Source organism: Rattus norvegicus, chromosome 1, assembly GCF_021556685.1.
Source record: "Rattus norvegicus strain SHRSP/BbbUtx chromosome 1, alternate assembly SHRSP_T2T, whole genome shotgun sequence".
NCBI lineage: Eukaryota > Metazoa > Chordata > Mammalia > Rodentia > Muridae > Rattus > Rattus norvegicus.
In genome coordinates this window covers 195,580,001-195,600,659 of record NC_141534.1, presented here as the reverse complement: position 1 = coordinate 195,600,659, position 20,659 = coordinate 195,580,001, and the positions used below count along the sequence as shown (strand labels likewise).

Genomic DNA, 20,659 nt, shown 5'->3' with positions numbered 1-20,659 from the left:
AGCCGAGGGGTCCCCAGGACAGTGCAAGCAGAAGGATGGCAGAAACCACAACAGCCCGGAGCTCAAGAGTGGAATTCAATAAGGCGGTAGAAGCACTGAAGAGGAACTCGAGCTGAAATGACGATGGAGTCGAAAACTCCAGGGGCCCAACTGGAAAACCCAAAAGGGAGGCTTACGAGTGGAAAGGACCATGAAGAAGACAGAGCATCAAGACTCAACACTGTGGATCCAGAGCCAATCGGCAAGATGTGGAAAAAACTAAACACAGGAAAGGAACATGCAGGAAACGTGGGACATCATGAAAACCAGACCGTCCAACTACAGGCATCCATGAGGGAGAAGAATCCCAAGTCTGGTGTAGACCAGACAAAATCATAGTAAAAAGAGAAAAAGCCCTTCCCCAAAGTAAGCACAATCTGCATGAGAAACACACAGACACTTGCTCTGCTGTGCTCATTGCTGCTCTATTCATAGTAGCTAGGAAACAGACGGCCTCAATGTCCTTTAAGCAATGAAAAGATCATTGAAATGTAGTACATATATGTTAAGTGTCAAAGCCAGGACAAGCATCTGAGGGCTTATGTAACATATCGAAGCAGGCCTTGGCCACCAGCTTCTCCCAGCATCACTCAGGCCCTACCTGTTAGGGTATGGCCAGCATGCCCCACCCTTCACCTTGAACTTTCTAGTCTCTTCCCTATATAATTTATACATTTTGGTTACCCACCCCTCTTTTCTCCTTTTGTACCTTTGGCCTCCTGGCTACTGTACTTGGTCTCCCTCTCCCCCTTCCCTTCCCTCTCTCTCCGCATAATTCAGGGTCATGTTCACTCTGGACTCTCCCAGATGTGTCTGTCTCTGGCTACACTCTCCTACATATCTACAATAAACTTTCTCCTCCACCATACCTAGGAGCAGTCATGTCCTTTCCTTTTTATTTCTTTTTTGCATCCAATATACAGTATGAAAAACTATTCAGCTATAAAAAAAAATGAAACTATGAACTCTGAAGATACAGGATGGCACTAGAAAAGATCCTATTGAATAAGGTGACCCAGACCCAGAAAGATAAATGTAACATGTTCTCTCTCATCAGGGGCTCCTAGCTCCAAATCCCCAGATGTGCACACATATCCCAGAATAACTATAAGAAAATAAGAAGGGGCCATTTCAGAAACAGGGCATAACAGGGCAAGACTGGAGAGCAGCAAGGTACACGTGATCTAATCAGGAAAATGGGGAATGGGGAACTCTTTGGGGGGGAGATGAAGGAAATACAAAAGGAAGAGGTAAGAGAATAATGTAACACTAAGGAATCTGAAAGCATTAATTATGAAAATGCCATAAGTATGAAAAGAGCAAAGTGTGATTCATACGACCAACTTAGAATATATGTAATTCCGTGTATAAATATACATATACATTTCAAATAAGCTTTTCCCAATTGGGCAATGTTCCCTTCCCCTCAAAAGCCAAAGTCTACCTAACAAAAATTCCTATGCCAGAAACGAGAAGCCTTCTTTAGAGTTCGTGGTCAGGGCTGTCCAAGAGTCACAAAACACACAGCTTGTTGCTGTTTCCCTTTGTTGTCCCTCCAGAGGTAGAAGGTGAACCCCTAGTGCTGAAGACACCATGCATATTAAAAACATGGCTGAGGTCTCTGAGCTGGAACTGATTTGAACAGCCCCTCCCTGCGGAAGAGCTCTCCTGGTTCCAACAGGCACCACGCACGCTTCCAAAGGAGGGAGGCAGCCAACAGTCCTACCCAGCTGCGATGCCCGTGAACTACAATGACCAGCATGGCATGACAGCAAACACCAAGGGTGCGGTATAGTAGTGGCATACACACCTTGGAGTTAGCCACCTACTGTGTATTGGAACTAAAACCCTCTTGACAAAAGGGAGGCCATGCCTGGTACTGGAAACCTTCCCAACTACGCAGTGCTGGTCAAGTCATGGACTTTGGAGAACCTATAACCACTCCAACACCACTTTATTAAACCAGCACAGTCCCTAACCAAAATCCAAACATTGTCCTTAGACCCACAGATAAGTGCAGTCTTCGCCCCTCATCAAGGAAACCAGTCCTTGCAACATATGGAGACCACTACAGAAAACCACAGCCAATCAAAACACAGAGTTATAGACCCTAGTCCCTAGAGGGAGGTGTTGATTCCCTAATTGGTTCTTAATTGTGTCAACAAAGGAGGTGGAAAGCAATTGCTGGGCGAAGGGGAAAAGGTGGAACTTCCAGATCCCAGGAGGAAAAGAAAAGATGGCGAGGGAGAAGAGACCAGGCTTTTAGTGAGGAGGAAGCTGCAGACATTAGGGCTTAGGGCCCCTAGAGTCTGTAGCCTCCGCCTCGAGTGGGGGCCAAGGAGGACAGAGGGATTTAGTTGATAAGATTAGGCAAGAAATTCTTCACCCAGCCTTTGAGTTACTGGGTAGTAACTTAAAATAGTTTTAAAATAATAAAACTGCCTAGTGTTTCCCAACCGCTGAGCTTAGGTGGGCATGAGGAGAAAGAGGGCAGCTGGGGCAGTTGTGGGAGGTTTGGTGAAGCTAGCCATGAAGGACTGGGGGAGCTATCAAAGCTGGAGGGGGGGCAGGGTGGCAGTGGAGCTGAGCGAGACTGGTGAGACTGGCGGTGGCTGGTCTCGCAGCCCAGCCCGGACACAGGCAGAGCTACCGAGAAGGCAGAAGCGTGTTTTTTAAAATTACACACAACACAGTGCCAACAGGGAGATCTACAAAACAACTGCCACACCTCTTAATTGACGAACAGGAGACAGGAAGATTGTAAGAGGCAGAAGAAGATCAGGGAGTTTGCTATGAGATTATATCTCTGATGAAAGTCAGAAGCTACACCCATAACGTCTCACCAAATGACTGCCTGCCCATGGGCGGAACAAGGACACAGAGTGCAAGCACATGAGGCCTCCACACTATACAAAGATCTACAGGCAGCTAAGGAATGCTAGAAGTTGGGAAAATAGTCTTCCCCAGGTAAGAATACACTAAATGGTTATCCAATACCAAATGGTCAGCTCTGGAAACATACACACGAGCAACATCATACAGACTAAGCAGGTTATACTTAAGAATATATATATATATATATATATATATATATATATATATATATATATATATATGTGGGGGGGGGCGCTGGAGCAATGGGTCAGTGGTTAAGAGCACTGCCTCCTCTGTTCAATTCCCAGCAACCACATGGTGGCTCACAGCATCTGTAATGGGATCTGATGCCCTCTTCTGGTGTGCCTGAAGTCAGCGACTGTGTACTCCCATATATGGAATAAATAAATTAAAAATACATAAATAAGTAAATAAGAATATATATATGTATATACATGTATACATGTAACAACAATTGATATGAAAAAGAGTCTATGAAACTGACAGAGAGGCAGGAAAGTTATATGGGAGGGTTTGGAGAATAGGGAAGGGAGAGATGATGTCTCTATAATCTCAAAAAGAAAAGAAAAAGTGGTACACAGTTATGATGTACAGAGGCCGGGAAGGTTGTTGAGAGCTTTCGGTGCCGCCTCTAGGGATTTGGCACTTGTCACCGGGCTCAGACAAGGCTCAGATAAGAATATTGGAAACGGTGACCATGGGGCTTTGTTAACCACTGTGCTGAATCACTCCCTTGTGTGATCTCTTTCCTTACGACTTTACATAATTACTGTCTGGTGTGATCTCCTTGTTCATGACTTCTCTTGATTACTTTGTCTTTGATCTGAGAACTGACCATGGGTTTTGGATGCACCTAGGATGATACAAAAGCAGGCTGGAGAGAAATAAAGCTGCTTCAGCCTCAGTACGGGCTGGAGTCATGTTATAATTTTGTGTTTTTCTTTTCAATCCTCCCTCTCTTGAGACCCCGTTGACTGAGCTGGCTTGGTCAGAAGGTCCTGAGAAGATTAATATTCTATGAAGAGGACTGAGGGATGATTTGTCTTAAGTTTATTTTATAATTTTCAACAGTGATTACAGATTAGTTAACTAATAAAAATGAGTTATAAAGAGCAAAAAAAAAGAAAGAAAGAAAGAAAGAAAGAAAGAAAGAAAGAAAGAAAGGAAGGAAGGAAGGGGCTGGAGAGGTGGCTCAGTGGTTAGAGCACTGACTGCTCTTCCAGAGGTCCTGAGTTCAAATCCCAGCAACCACATGGTGGCTCACAACCACCTGTAATGAGGATCTGGTGACCTCTTCTGGTGTGTACCCACATACATGAAATAAATAAATCTTAAAAAAAGAAAGAGAGAGAGAGAGAGAAAGAGAGAGAGAGAGAGAGAAACATGCAGTATTGTATCAGCTTTTCCACACCAGCTTGCCACGGTGGGATACATGGAAGTTGCCCTTGTTTGTTCTGGACTGTTCCACCTGCTTCCTGGGTGTTCTAATCAGGGAGGCAAATGTCAGGTAAGGACCAGAAACAGTCCTGCTGTAGGCTTCAAGGGAACCTCAGGGATTCCTAAAATCATACTCACTGGGCTAGAGGTTAGTCTGGGGATGGAACAACCATTTTGCCATTTCTAAAATACTTCCTGCCGCCTCTCGGCCTTCAAAGCAGAAGTGTCCACTCTAACCCGAAAGACGGGGGAGAAGCTTCGGACTCCCGTTAACTGGAAGGAAGTTCCCTAGCTGAGAACTGAGAACACAAACTTTCTGTGTGTTCGTTTGTTTTATGATAAGACAGTAGTGGATGCCGATATCAAGGGACAACAGTATCACCTCAACCCCATCAGACAAGTTACTTGAGAAGATGAAGAGGCATAGCCTGCAGCACCTGACCCTTCCCTCCCTTCGAGGTCAAACCAGATCTAAGGAGTGTCCTTACTTTCCCTCTTGATTTGTTAACTGTCAGTATCATATTATAGCTTAATAAAGAAAATAAGAGAAGCAACACATAGCCCATTGGCAAAATATTTCAGCTGTTTGTTGAGATGGAATCTTACTGTATAACTCTGGCTGTCTTGGAACCTACTGCACAGACCTCAAGCTCACAAAAATCTGCCTGCCTCTGCTTCCAGGGTCCTGAGATCAAAGATGTGTCACACAAGGCTTGGCTATTTCAGCTTTTCTACAGCAACCCCAGGCCACTCTCAGGCATGATGTGATAGAACCTGTAGGACGATGTCATTATGCAGGTGAAGGCAGGTACAAGATAGAACAAGGCCTGTCATTGGACGAGAAGGACAGATGGGCGGGAGAAAAGTTTTAGAGAGGAGGAGTCTGAAACCGAGGAAGGAGAGAAGCAGCCGGGAGAACATGGAGGCAGATGTTAAGATTCCTGTATGCACATTTACAGGTTGCTATGATTGTTCTTAAGGGATGGATGTGTACAGGGCTTTGTGTGTCTAGGTGGGCAGTTATATCTTATCAATTGGATCAGAGGCTATTGTGTTGTGTGTTCTTTCATGTGGAGAATTAAGTTCATGAGAGTATGTGGTGGCTGGAGACACTGGGCCGCCTCAGAATTGGGATGTGTATGTCTGGCATGGTGGCAACCTGCCTTGGAAACTAGATGGGTAGAGAGATTGTTGCCAGGCTCAGAGAGTAGCCATCGGCAGTGTGAGATGGGATGGCGCAGAGCGGGTGAGAGGCTTTGCTGACTGAGATGAAGACATCCACCAGACATCTTGGGGCACTGCGGTGCCAGTCCTAGTTCGGGGTAAAAGACAGCATTTATTTTTTATAATTTTACAGCAACAAAAACCAACTTGATGTCATGGGGGTAGACATAAGCCCTGTATCATAGTTTTGACAAGTAATATTTCAGCACAAATACATCTCATTTTTTAACTTATTTTATTAGACTCTGCTTCAGGTGGGGGATAGTGGGTTGATTTTTGGTTTTGTTTTTTGTTTGTTTGTTTTTGTTTTGTTTTGTTTTGTTTTGTTTTTTGAGTCAAGGTCTCACGTAGCCCAGAATGGCTTCATCCTTAAAAGGTAGCCAAGGATGACTTTGAACTTCTGATCCTCTTTCCTCAGCCTCCCTACAACTGAGAGTATAGACTTGTGCACTACACAGAGCTTTGTTGCTTTTGTTACAAAAGCTTCTGCAAGGGTCAGTTTAAATGATGTGTAGGAAAAACTTAACACAATACCTGACGTGTAGCATGGACCAAACAAACGCAGGGCAACTTTCACTAGCTGAGAGTGGATTAGATAGGGTTTCATTGCTGTGAAGAGACACCCAACCCTGGCTACTCTTATAAAGGGAAATATTCACTTGGGGCTGGCTTACAGATTCAGAGGTTTGCTTCACTGCCATCATTGTTGGAAGCATGGCAGCAAGCAGGCAAACATGGTGTTGCAGAAGGAGCTCAGAGTTTTATATTGGAACTGGCAGGCAGCAGGAAGAGAGTGAGCCACTGGGCCTGGCTTGAGCATTGGAAACCCTAAAGCCCACCCCCCAGTGACATACTTCTTCCACAAGCCACACCTACTTAAACAAGGCCACGCCCACATAAACAAGGCCACACCTAGTCCTTTCAGATACTGCCACTCCCTATGAGCCCATGGGGTCCATTTTCATTCAAACCAGGGATGGATCAACTCTCCTCATCTCCTCTCATGGGCCAGAATTTAGTCACATGACCATATTTTACTGTCAGGGAGACTGGAAAATTCATTCTTTATTCTTTTTTTTTAATATTTATTTATTAAATATGAGTACACTGTAACTGTCTTCAGACACACCAGAAGAGGGCATCAGATCCCATGACAGATGGTTGTGAGCCACCATGTGGTTGCTGGGATTTGAACTCAGGACCTCTGGAAGAGCAGCCAGTGCTCTTAACCGGCTGAGCCATCTCTCCAGCTCCTCATTCTTTATTCTAAGTAGCCATGTATCTGGCTGAAGTCAAGTATATTGCTGAAAAAAGAAAAGGAAAACAGTTCCTGGAACTCAACAGCTCCAGCCACATCCTTCCTTTTGTTACACCAGATTCCTGAAAGAAAGAGCTTGCGGAAGTGAGGAGGAGCCTTGGATACCATTGCCCCAAGCCTGTATCCCAGCATCACAGTTATTCAATCTCTAAAAGCTTGCTGCGTGGGTTCTGGAGGTTAGGGAAAGCTGCAGGTGTGGAAGTCTCTCCAGAAAAGTGTTATGACTTCAATAATGGGAAACCAATGAAGACTGAGGCTGGTAGAGCCTACCCATAATCTCAGCCCAACACCAGCCCGAGCCATATGAAGCTGGATCCCAAAGAAAGCAAGGCCAGTTTCACTCGGCACCTGGGGCTCCTTGTTAAAGTATTTTTTATTCACCTGTAGTAATCGTCGTCTCCAAGGTTTACTGCCTTAGTCTGCTAACCTAGGCCTAACCTGTTCTAGCCTCCATACAATCTAATCTGGACCTAGAACGTTTTCAGCCTCGGACAGTCACTGCCGAATAAGCTCACCCTTTCTATTTTTTTCTGAACTCTGGCTGCTGCTCAACTCAGCTGCTCTGGCTCAAACCCTCCAACCTGACTGACTCAATAGAGCCTCTCTCTCTCTCTCTCTCTCTCTCTCTCTCTCTCTCTCTCTCTCTCTCTCTCTCCCTCCCTCTCTCCCTCTCTCCCTCTCTCCCTCTCTCCCTCTCTCCCTCTCCCCCTCACCCCCTCTACCTCTCTCCCTCTCCCCTCCCTTCCTCCCTCCCTCTCTCCCTCTCCCCCTCTCCTTCTCTCCCTCTCTCCCTCTCTCTCCCTCCCTCCCCCTCTCCCTCTCCCTCTCCCCTCCCTCCCTCTCTCCCTCTCCCTCTCTCCTTCCCTCCCTCTCTCCCTCTCCCCTCCCTCCCCTTCCCTCCCTCTCTCCCTCTCCCCTCCCTCCCTCTCTCCCTCTCCCTCTCCCCTTCCCTCCCTCTCTCCCTCTCCCCTCCCTCCCTCTCTCCCTCTCCCCCTCTCCCTCTCCCCTCCCTCCCTCTCTCCCTCTCCCCCTCTCCCCCTCTCCCCCTCTCCCCCTCTCCCCCTCTCCCTGCTTGGCTCTGTACTCACTTTAGCAATCTGTTCTAATCTTCTCATCTTTTGATTCCTTCTCATTCTCTGGCTCATTCTGTCTTCACCTGTGTCTAGCTTGTTCTCTCTCTCTCTCTCTCTCTCTCTCTCTCTCTCTCTCTCTCTCTCTCTCTCTGAAACCTGTGTCCCTATATAACTGTTCCAGTAAAACTGCTTTCTTCCTCTCTCTGCATAGCAGCTTCCCTTTTCTCTCTCCTGAGAGTTGGGCAATCCTATTCTGTCAAATTTTCTCTGATTCGTCACTTTGTCTGCCATTCAATTTAACATCACTTTCAAACATGGCTGCTTCCTGCTACAAACAAACTTTGCCTTCATTGTTTGGGATTAGAGATGTGTGCTAAGGGCTCAGCCACACCACAGCTAGAAATAGGTTTTTTTCAGTAAATACCAATATCCACTATCCTGTAACAGCTCCTCTCAACACTTCTCACCCCGTCCCCTACCTAAATCTCTCCAGTCCAGAGGCCAAACCTTGTTTCTCTTCCCAGTTTCTGGTTCCTATTCCCATCTGGTATTTTGGCCACATGCTCTCTTGGTTCCGATGTGCTTTCTTTGCTCATTCTCTCCTCTCTTCCTTTCTTGTTCTCTCTCCCAGAATTCCTTTCATAGTCTGGTCTAGTTTGCTGGCCATGCTCAGCCTGGACTCTTCCAGATGGTTCTGGCTATGCTCTCCCTCATGTCTACAATAAAGCCTTCTCCTCAGCCACACCTAGGAACAGTCATGTCCTCACTCCATTCACATAGCAAGACTTTGTTGAAAAGAGGAGGCAGAAGAGGAAGAGAGAGAAAGGGAAGGTTCCCAGAAAGAACCTGACTAGAATTTCAATGATTATAAAGAGAGTCAAATATTGCAGCTGAAGAGCTCAATTATAATTTACCCTGTTCTATCCTTAGATCCCCAAATAGCCATTCATTCCCCACCTCTGTGTCTGACCAAACACCCTGTGACTAACAGATAACATGTGTTAGAATCAAGTAACTTAACAAAACCATAGTTTCCACCAATCAAAAGGCTAAGAATGTCATCAGACAGTGTGTAAGACCAATAGCAGGTTTCCGTGCCATTCTTTAACCCGCCTACCTAATGCTTTCATCAATGCATTTTTGAAGTATCTTGATTTCTGATTTTTTTTGTTTTGTTTCTATAAAAACTTCATAAAACTGTCTCCATGTTGGAAAACAGAATTTGGAATAACCTAAATATGTGTTCCCAGGCCATGGTAATCCATATTTGGCTTTGGAATAAGCTATCTCTTATCCCTTTTGAGGTGAGAATTGTGTTTTGTTTTGTTTCTAACAAGAGAGCATCAGTTGGGTGTGGTAGCACAATCCTGCAATCCTTGAACTTGGTAGAAATGGAATCTTCAGAAGTTCAAGGGCAGCCTCAGCTACATATAGAGTTCATAGACAGCCTAGATTACATGGGACAGTATTAAAAATAAAAAAAAAAAACTGTAGGCCATAAATAGGTCATAAATCTGCCTGCTTTTCTCAATTATTCCTTTTCTTCCATTTTTCTTCTAATCATGTTTTCTGTGACACCTTGGGCTTTCTCCCAACATTTTGGGCATCTTTGCTCCCTCTTTAAAGCTTCCTTCCCCACCGTGAGCCTCCTTATCCATCCTGTGGCTGATCTCCATGACAATTTAATGGCATTGTCTTTTCCTTTCTCTCTTCCATCCCCTTCTAGGAAGCTGCTGGTGTTTACAGTCTGCCAGCCTTAGGATTTTTCTAATAATCCTTAATAAAACTGCCCTGTGCTTCCACTTGAAAAGAGGAGGAGAAGAGGAGCATGGGGAAGAGGAGGATGGGGAAGAAGGAGAAAGGAAACAAAAAGAAAGGGAAGAGGAGAGGGGACAGGAGGAGAGCAGAGGAAGGGAGGGAAACAAGGAAATGAAAGGTGAGAAGAGAAGAATAAAGGGGGGGAGGTCTGTTGTGTGACTGGGGCAGGTGTCATACATAGTGGCAGGTGCTACCTCAGAACAGAAAGTGTGTCCTGCCCCTGCCTCTGCTTGAGGTTCTGCACTAGGTCTGCTGTGCTTGGTAGTGGCTGAGGGGATGAGACACATCACAGTTTTTCTTTGTTTTTGACCGTCAGCTTTTTCATTGCTCAGGATAGACGCCAAGTCCTTGTCCGCACCAGGTAAGGGCTCGTCAACCAAGTTTTGTTCCTGTTGGAAACAAGCAAAAGAAACGTATCCTAAGTGCTGCCATTTCGTCTTCAGACTCCATTTAACCACAGGGAGAAACAAAACTCATGGTCCCAGGCCCTAAGGGAGCTGGGGACTTCCCTGTAGTTGAACAGCTTCTGTCACAAACAGTTGTCAGAGTCCAGACATTTCAGGGACAACTTGAAAGGAGACAGCTGTCTGAGTCCAGATATCTCCAGGACAACTTCTCTATCTTGCTAGTAGGGCCAAAGAAGTTCTTGTTCCCAGGCCTAGGAATTAACGCCTATCCCTTTACTCCAAATATTTTAATTGTCTGCTAACCAGTAAAGAATATAGAAATTGCTACTATCTAGACCAAGGTGCATAAGTTATAAAACCATATAACCAGTTGCCTGCTATGCCCTAGTTGACTGCACGCAGCTTGCCCGCTCTTTCATTCACTTATCATTCTAAAATTCCAGGTCAAAGTCCAGGAGGGGACCTGACTGCAAAAGTGAAATTAAGGACCTTGAAACCAGGTGCTATTGATATAGCCCAGTCTCCAACGGACATTCCCTTGCTCAGCCCATAATGCCAAACAAAATACAGTTGGATAACACTGCAGTTCCCCATCCCCAACCCCTTTCCAGGGCCAAGGTTCAGATCCAGAACTGGCCACCTCCCTGAGCACTCAGAAAATAAGGCTTTCATTTTTAACGTCCGTCCGTCCATCTCAAGTGAGTTTTCTCGGCTTCCATGCTGAGCCCAACGCTTCCCAGCTCCACCACACACGACTCTGATTCCTTCATCAGCGTTCAACTTCTCCCATCCCAGAGATTCTTGGTTTCCATTTGAAAGACTATGTGGTTTAGAAACTGGTGTTAATCCTGAGATTCTCAAGAGAAAAACCAATCCACAATTTTGAGCCAAATTTGAAGCAAGCTTTAACTAAGTACTGACCAGGAAAAATGGACTCTGTTCAGGTCCACCCCTGATTCCCACTGAGTGGCAACAAGATACAGGTCGTATGGTCTTTTCCAGGACAAAACCATTCGGCCAAAATCACAGGTAGTTCCGTGTGGCTTTGTTATTTTCCAAGAACTACAACTCCCACCATTCCAGGAAGTGACCAGGTCCTTGGGCAGGTGAGACTTATTGGTTGAATTTGGCTATTACACTAGCTCTAAGGCGGGATCTGTAAAGCAGTAAGACAAGCCAATTCGTGCGTTCTGTCACTGTGGCGTGAGTAATTGGCTCAAGCAGGGGCAGAAAACCAAAATACTGCAGGAACATAGTTTTTTGTTTTGTTTTGTTTTTTTCTTGTGCAAATACAAATCAAAGCCTTTAGCTCTCTGGAACGAGAAGGTCAGAAGTTCAAGTCCACCCTTGCCCACAATTGGTTTTGAGGCTAAGCTGAGTTACATAAAATCTTGTCTCAAAAACTAAACAAGCAAAAGGGGAAGAAAGCAAAGGGCTTAACAGGGGGGAGACTAACAAGTGTGAAGCCCTGGTTCCATCCCAAACTCTGCAAAAGAAATAGAAGAAAGTTGGAGTGGGTAGTTGGGAAGGGAGGTGGCGTCACAAAATGATTTCAGGGATATTGGTTAAGAAAGCAACTTTTGGGGGTTGGGGATTTAGCTCAGTGGTAGAGCGTTTGCCTAGCAAGCGCAAGGCCCTGGGTTCGGTCCCCAGCTCCGAAAAAAAGAAAAGAAAAAAAAAGAAAGAAAGCAACTTTTGTGGCTGAAGAGATGGCTCTGCGGTTAAGAGCAGTCGCCTGGCCTTCCAAGGAAGCAGGGATCAATTCCCCGGGCACGCGTGGCTGCTCATAACCATCTGGAGTTCAGGGGATCTGATGCCCTCCTCTGACCTCAATGGCACTGCAAACATGACAACCGGTTCAACAGTTAGGAGCACATACAGCTCTTCCAAAGGACCTGAGTTTGGTTCCCAACTCCTCTGGCCTCTGTGGATACCTGCACTCATGTGCGCGTGCTTGCACACACACACACACACACACACACACACACACACACACACACACACACATACACACACACACACGTTAAAATAATCCAAGTAAATCTTTTTTTTTTTTTCCTTTTTTTCGGAGCTGGGGACCGAACCCAGGGCCTTGCTAGGCAAGCGCTCTACCACTGAACTAAATCCCCAACCCCCAAGTAAATCTTTAAAATAAAGAAAATATGATGGCTGGACATGATGGCACACACCTTTAATCCCAGCACTCAGGAAGCAGAGTCAGGCAGGTCTCCGTGAGTTTGAGGCTAACAAGCTCTACCTAGTGAGTTCTAGGCCCGCCAAAGCCATATAGTGAAACCCTGTCTGAAAACAAATAGAAAAAGAGAGGGGGGAGGGGGATGGAAACAAGGAAGAGGGCGGAGAGGTGGTTTAGAAGTTAAGAGCATTTGTTGCTCTCCCAGAGCACCTGAGGTCTGTCCCCAGCACCCGGACTGACTCACGCAGGGGATCCTATACCCTCTTCTGACCTCCTTTGGCACACATAGGTACCCATTTTTTTTTATTTTTTTTTTTTTTAGTTTCTATGAATGCAAACTTTATTATTAATGAATGTACCTTTCATAGACACAAGACACAAATCCCAAGCAATAGATCCCTACACCCCAACAAGGAAGTTGAAAGGTCAGAAACCCTATAACGTGTCATCTCTGCTTTGGTACCCAGAAGAGAGCTTGAGATTCCTCAAGGCTTCCAAAGCTTCGGGGAGTCCAGGGTCATTTTGAGGGGACTCCTTGGGGTCCTGCCTGATGGACCTTTTTTGTGAACAGCGGCAACAGCACATTTTGAAATTCTTCCGGGTCGTAGATATAGTCTGTCTCTTGCGAATCACCCTCATGGAGAACCAGCACATGATCGCTTCCTGTGCCTGATGGATTGCATCATCCAAGGCCTCAAAAGTCTCCTCAGGGTCCTTTTGTAGCTCCTTTAACTGCCTCGAGATGTACGAAGATATATTAACCGTGTGAACAACACTTGGCGTTGTCTTCGTCTTTGTCTCAGTTACTTCCGTAACTGCAGGACACTTAAGTTCTGTTCTTCAGTTTCCATTTTTTTTTTTTAATTAAGCAACACATTGGTCTTTTCTTGGCCTTTAATTTGCCACACTGCCTTGGAAACTAACCTTGTGGAAACTGTACAATTTCCATACGTATACAATCAATAAGTGGCCAAAACACATGCCCAAGAATATATGACCAGATCAAATGATTTGATTTTTTTTTTTTTTTGGTTCTTTTTTTTGGAGCTGGGGACCGAACCCAGGGCCTTGCGCTTCCTAGGTAAGCGCGCTACCACTGAGCTAAATCCCCAGCCCCAATTTGATTTTTTTTTAGTTGGTTTTTTAGTTTGGTTTGGTGGATTTGGGTTTGTCTTTTGTTTGTTTGATTTGGTTTTGGTTATTTTTGTTTTTTGAGATAGGTTTCTCTGTGTAGCCCTGGCCATCTTGGAACTCACTCTGTAAACCAGGCTGGCTTCAAATCCACAGAGTACCTCTCCCTCTGGAGGCTGGGATTAAGCTTGTGCCACCACCACTGAGTGATTTGGTTTGGTTTGGTTTTCATGAAAATGCAAAGTTGTGTGGTAGGGGCTGTCACATAGATCTGAGAGGAGCTGGATAATGAATATGATCAAAATACATTATATGAAATTCTCAAACAATTATGTTTTTAAATTAAAAAAGAGCAGGCAGTTCAGTTCAGGAGTCAGGATAGCAAACACTGATCAGCAGTGGTGACCTAACAGAGACAGCCAGGCCTCAGCCGAACTGTCACAAGTCAGCAGGAAAGATTAGGAACAGGATGTTCCTAATCATCACTTCAGGGATGAAGTGAAGACTTGAGACCAAGAAGCTTGAAAAGCTAGCTATGCAAGCAAGCCCAGCCAAGCCCCCTTCACTGTCGGTTCAGTCCTATTTAGACTCCCTCCAAACATCATGCATCTTCCACAGGTCTTGCCTTGCCTCAGCACATGAGTGCAAAACTCCACGTCTGCATCAGCTGACATCACTCTGTTAATGGACCCCAGACTGAGGAAGCAGCAAGAAGCCACATCACCAGATTTTGTTGGTGCCTTTCTTTCTATGGAGTCCGGTCAAATGCAGTTCAACTACGAAATGTAAGGCAGACCAATGCATGTATGTCCTTAGCAAAGAACCCTTCACCACCTGTTCTTTCCCATGTCATCTGTGTCTGCTTCAGCTAAACACTCCTCCATGTGTCTGCTTAGCAAACCACCATCCAACACAACTGACTTTCCAGAGGAAACTCGCCACTTAATAGTTTACACCATGAATGTTCAATAGTCCCCAAGCTCCCAGGAGAGGCTTCCACAACTGTAGGTGTTGTCAAATCAGAAAACCTACTCCAAATGCTTTAAAGAGTCATCCCTGAACTTCTGTTGCTCTACAAAAAAGTCTGTATTAGGGTTCTCTAGAGGAACAGAACTGAAGGACAGAGACAGAGACAGAGAGACAGACAGAGAAATATATAAATATATACACATATGTGGTCCAACTAATCCAACAGTGACTGCCTATAAGCAGAAGGTCAAAGAATACAATCTACGAGGCTGGATGTCTCAGCTGGTCTTTTGTATACACTGGAGTCCCAAAGAAGTAGGCTCTTACGCCGATGAAGGGATGAGCTGACCAGTGAGGCTAGAGAAAACAGGCAAAGAACAAGCTTCCTCCTTTCATGTCTTTACATAGGCTTCCTCCAGAAGGCGTGGCCCAGACTAGAGGTGGGTTCTCCCACATCAAACATCTGGATTAAAGGTGGTCTCCCTACCTCAAACATCCAGATTAGAAGTGGAACTTCCCACTTCAAATTAAGAAAAAGTCCTCACAGGCATGCCCTCCGTTTTTGGGTTAGTTAATTCCAGATGTAATCAAGTTGACAACCAAGAATGGCCATCACAGTTTGAGGCTAGCCTGAGCTACATGAAATCCTGTCTCCAGAAAACAAACAAAAAAAACAAAAAATAGGAAAAATGAAAAGATTCTTTTGCAATATGGCTTCTACTGTTTGCTTTACAAAATTATGTGCTGGTTTACAGGGGAAGCTGAAGTGTTTATACGGTGAGAGCTGTTCCTATCTATTCCTCAGTGGTAGGTAATGTGCCTGGTATATGCAAGGCCCTGGGTTCATTTCTAGCACCTTCACAAAGAAAAAAAAAGGCCTATCTACCTCTGAGGTCTTATGCAATTGAGCATGTGGAACATGTGGGTGTCTCCTGACTCTCAAGTTCCCTCTTAAGAAACTCACCTCCACCCAAGCCTTGCAAAACCCTCCATTCAAGTCCAGCATGATAGTGCATGCCTTTAATTTCTTGAGAGGAAGAGGCAGTTAAATATATAATGAGCTCGAGGTCAGCCTGGTCTCCATAGTGAGACACTGTCTTTAATAAATGATAATAGTAAAAAAAAATAAATAAATAAAGCTAGGCATGCTAACACATGCCTTTAGTCCTAGCACTTAGCAGGTGAAGGCCAAAAGAATCCAGAGTTCTCAGCCACCTTCAACTACATAGCAAGTTTGAGGCAAGCCTAGGCTACAGGGGCAAGCCTGGGCTACATAAGACCCTGTCTTAAAAGAAAAGAGGGGAGAGGGGGATGGCTGGAGAAATGACTCGATGATTCAGAGTGCTGGCTACTCTTGTAGAGGACTGGATTCAGTCCCTGAACTGATATGGTGACACATAAGCATCCATAACTCCAGTCCCAGGAGACCACAGTGCCTTCTTCTGACCTCTGTCACACAGTACCCATACATACATGCAGGCAAATCCTCTTCTACATAAAAGAAAACAAGCTGATCTGTACAGTGGGGAGGGGGAGAAGGAACTCTTAGAAACAATGAATTTTCCACATGAGTTGAGTGACATTGGTACAAACAGTCCATGCTCAGGACTCGGGAGTCTGCCCCAGGGGCAGGAGTCCACAGTGCAAAGAACAGTGTGGGTCACACTGCTCCCAGAAACCATATATTTATAGATGAAAATCCCAATACCGACTGTTGGCTGCCTCCATCCCAGTAGGCCAGGACACTCTCAGAGGCTCCCAAAACCACAGAAGCTACTAGATGGTGAGGTCCTGTTGACAAAGATGCCACACTTTGTATCTGGGACACAGAGGAATCAGGCCAACCCTGAGCCAAAGCTTCCTCCGAGGTGGCTAGCTCTAACAGTTCCACAGGTAGGCCTCTGGGAAAGAAAAGCCATCTGTGGTCACCACTCTGATTAGACCTGAAGCCAAGGGAATACATGCCTGGTACTGTAAGTCTGCGCGGAAGCTTACAGATGAGGAAGTCACACCCAAGCAGAGGATCCACTACACATGTTTTGCTTAATGAATATCTGTGAAACTTCTTGCTAACTGTGTTCGTACCGTGTATTACTGATGACAGGAGCTTCTTTTGCAGAGGGAGATAGTTAACGAAGAGACTCATACCAGATGGAAATGTTGAGGGTGAGTGAGTCTTGAGTCCACATCCTGAAATGGAGCATCATCTATAACTCTCTCAAAGGCTTAGAGAGCAGTCAGACGAGGGAGAAAACAGATGCCAAGAGCTGGAGACTGGGGAAGACGGCTGTAAATCTCTGTCATCTGGACGTGCCCGTGTGATGGCTAACCTCGTCTGTCAACTTGACTAATCTGGAATGAACTACAATCCAAAAACAGAGGGCACACCCGTGAGGGATTGCTTTTGCTTCAGTGAATCCATTTCTAGTCCAGACCTTTGAGGTAGGAAGGCACACACCTGTGATCTGGTCCTTAAGGTGGGAACACACACATCCTCTTCTGAAAGTCCACATAAGGACATAGAAGAAGGAAGCTTTTGCCTCCTGCTTGCTTTCGACCACCTGGATAGTAAGTCCATTCCTTCACTGATATTGAAGCCTACTGTCAACGTCTAGTGCGTTGGGGGCCCTGGGTACGGTTGCAAAAAACCAGGACACAGGGGATGCAGAGCAAAGGCAGAAGCAGTTGCATGCATTTGCAAGCTTTATTAATCCTTATATAGACATAAGTATGCATTACCTCAACTTCCATTTTGGCAAGATACCATAAGATTGTTATTCCCACGATACCAGGAACAACTGAGGCAAGACTAAACAAAGAAATAAGACTAAACGAAGGCTTCTTCTCAAAATATTCATATAACAAATCACCCCTCTTTCATTATCAAAATATACTCTCCATAACCCAGAGAGCATGGGAGCCACTTCCACAGAAACAGGACACAGCAGAACATAGTTTAGGGCCAAGTGAGAAAAACATTTTCTTCTCAAGGGCAGCATTCCAGCCCCTACTTGCCCCTGTCACCAGTCCTTACTTGATCCTGTCTGGGAGCTGCATCTCTATGTCTCCACAGTCTACTTTGGGATCCCGGCATATACTGAAGCCCAACTGAGACACTCAGAATGTCAACTGAGCAACTACTGGATTGCTGGACTTCCCATTCATAACCATCATTGTTGGACTACCTGGACTGCAACCTGTAAGCCATTCCATCAAGGTGTGTGTGTGTGTGTGTGTGTGTGTGTGTGTGTGTGCATGTGTGTGTGCACGCGTGCGTGTGTGTGTGTGTGTTATGGTCTGACTCCCCCCAGAATATCTGTACCCATTTTGTTCCATGCCTGCCAGCTGTCTGCCTGGACAGCCATGCTTCCTGCCACAATGATAACCTGTAAGCCAGATCAATTAAATGTTGTCCTTTAAAAGAGTTGTCTTGGGGTTGGGGATTTAGCTCAGTGGTAGAGCGCTTGCCTCATAAGCGCAAGGCCCTGGGTTCGGTCCTCAGCTCCGAAAAAAAGAAGAAAAAAAAAATAGTTGCCTTGGCCATGGCGTCTCTTCACAGCAATGGGAACCCTAACTAGACAGGTTGGTTGCTTAGTGCTCCGTGTAGAGCTGAGGCCTTATGTGCTTTCTCCCATCCACTTCTGCACATCTATTGCTGTTCAGCTCATAGTTAGCCAGCCATGTGGGTGAGAATATGGGTGCAGCTTCTGACATTTCTAGGAGACCCAGTCTCACGGCAAACTCCCTGATCCTCTGGTTCTTACAATATTTCTGCCCCCTAAAAGTTCCCTGAACCCTAAGTGTGGGGGTTGTGTTGTAGATGTATCCGTTGGGAGTAGGATCCATAACTCTGTGTTTTGATTGGCTGTGGTTTTCTGTAGTGGTCTCCATATGTTGATGAGGGGTGAAGACTGCACTTATCTGTGGGTCTAAGGACAATGTTTGGATTGCGGTTAGGGATTGTGCTGGTTTAGTAAGGTGGTGTTGGAGAGGTCAGAGGTTCTCCAAAGTCCATGACTTGACCAGCACTGCGTAGTTGGGGAGGTTTCCAGTGCCAGGCACGGCCTCCCTTTTGTCAAGAGGGTCTTAGTTCCAATTACACAGTAGGTGGCTAACTCCAAGGTGTGTATGCCACTACTATACTGCTCCTTAGTGTTATCTTACCATGCTGGTCATTGTAGTTCACGGGCATCGTAGCTGGGTAGGACTGTTGGCTGCCTCCCTCCATTGGAAGCGTGCGTGGTACCAGTCCTCAGGAATGGGTGTTGAGATCAGTTCCAGCTCAGGGGCCTCTGGGCGATAGCTGAGCTGGTCAGCCCACCAGCTCTCCTGTACCTATACCACCAGGGCAAGCTCTTCAGTACTGCCTCAGTCAGCTCACTCAATGCCACATTCAGCCAGGATCAGGGCCAGCTTCCCCGCTCTCAGGCTCTGGGACCAGCTCACCCTTAACCACACCAGCAGAGCCAGCTCTATTTTGCTGCCCAAGTGAGGTACAGGGCCCCCTCTCCTGCGTGCTGCAGCAGGCAAGGGACTGAGCCAGCTCTCCCGCTCCCTCACCTTGGAGCTGGCTCACCTGTAACTCCCGCCCAGCCAGGGCACAATAGGATATCTGAGAGGAGTCCCAGTGAGGATCTAGTATTGATGGAGTAACAGAAGCCAGAGGCCTTGAACCTGACCAATGACTCATTGCAATGGACATTTGCAGGTAAAGATGTGTGGACAAAAAAACTATACTGTGCGACACACTGTCACATACTAAGGCTTCCACAATGAGGTTTTTTTTTCTTTTGAGGGGTGGGGTTGCAAGGGCAGAGGGCAGGTACAAATGGACGGAGAGATAAGTGGGACTGTGGTGTATGATGTGAAATTCACAAAGAATTAAAAAGTTAAACACAAAAGAAAAAAGAAAAAGAAACAACCAGCCTTACTTGCATTGGGTTTCCATGTAATCAACTTCACAACCTAAGCTAATGCTTAATCTTAAATTATGTCCTCTTCACACAACCCTGACCCAAAACAGTGTGTGTCCATCACTTACTCAAAACACAAAAATAGAGATTGAAAGCAATCTTATAAAATGTAAATCTACCACACTGTTGAACACAATGTTCCTGAGTGTTATCAAACACAGAATGAATCTTGCTCAATAAACAATGATGTTTATCTGGGTCGTTTGGGACCAGCTGGATGGAGTCTGTGACTAAATGTCTTGTGACATCGTCAAAGATGCCTATAAAGTGCCCCTCATTCCCTCCCCTTAAGATGCCTTCTGTACTGTTCAATAAAGATAGAGCAGAGCCGTTTGTAAGGGTCAGACACACAGCCACACAGACACTCAGTCGCAAACACAGGGGCAGATTTATAAGACAGCCCTTAATCGGGCACAAATTCAGACTCCTACAACAGAGGACTAAACGCACAGAATGAAACAAAGAATTCAAATCTGGGCTCCGTCTTAGTTAAGCGACACCCAGGGGAAGTGCTTTCTGTGACACCAATACATTATTGGTGGCTTGCAGTTTATCATTAATGCAGACAAGCTGACTGCATTGTAGAGCCCCACATGAGGGGTCTTTAAGTATTAAATCCACACAGAAGTACATTGTACCCCATTAATATGTACAACTACTACATGTTAACAAAAAAAGAAAAATAGTTGGATGGTAGTGGTGCATGCCTTTAACTCCAACACTCCAGAGGCAAAGGCAGATCTCTGAGTTCAAGGACAGCCTGGTCTACAGAGGGAGTTCCAGGACAGTCTGAGTTACACAGAGAAACTCTATCTTTAAAAAATTTTTTTTAATTAAAATTTTTTTTAAAGCTTGGAGAGACTGGCCTCCTGAGCCCCTCCTCCAGTCTGTGATGGAGAAATGGACCAATCTTATGCAGGTCTGCTTCCAGGAAACAGTTCAAAAGGACAACGGCTTAGTCATGCCCAGAGAACAGTGTTTCACAATAGCACAGCATCCTAAAGAGGGCTGAAGATACAGCCTTCAGGATTTCCTAGTGACAGTGCAGGGCCACCGTCCTCACTCAAGTCACTTGTCCTGCTGCCACCATAACAGGCCTCCCAGCTTCAAAATAAGCGAACTCTCCTGTAACAGGGCCCAGACCTTAGCACAATCGACTCCATGATGGAAGGACCTTGCAG

General features: G+C 45.6%; 1 long non-coding RNA gene across 1 annotated transcript; it reads left to right on the top strand.

Moving 5' to 3' along the window:
• Window positions 1-2,893: 2,893 nt before the first annotated feature.
• Window positions 2,894-18,012, top strand: LOC147996979 (uncharacterized). The gene is made up of 3 exons (XR_015652613.1): window positions 2,894-3,006; window positions 14,155-14,321; window positions 16,625-18,012. It is a non-coding gene; the product is annotated as an uncharacterized LOC147996979 (long non-coding RNA).
• The last annotated feature ends 2,647 nt before the right edge of the window (window positions 18,013-20,659 follow it).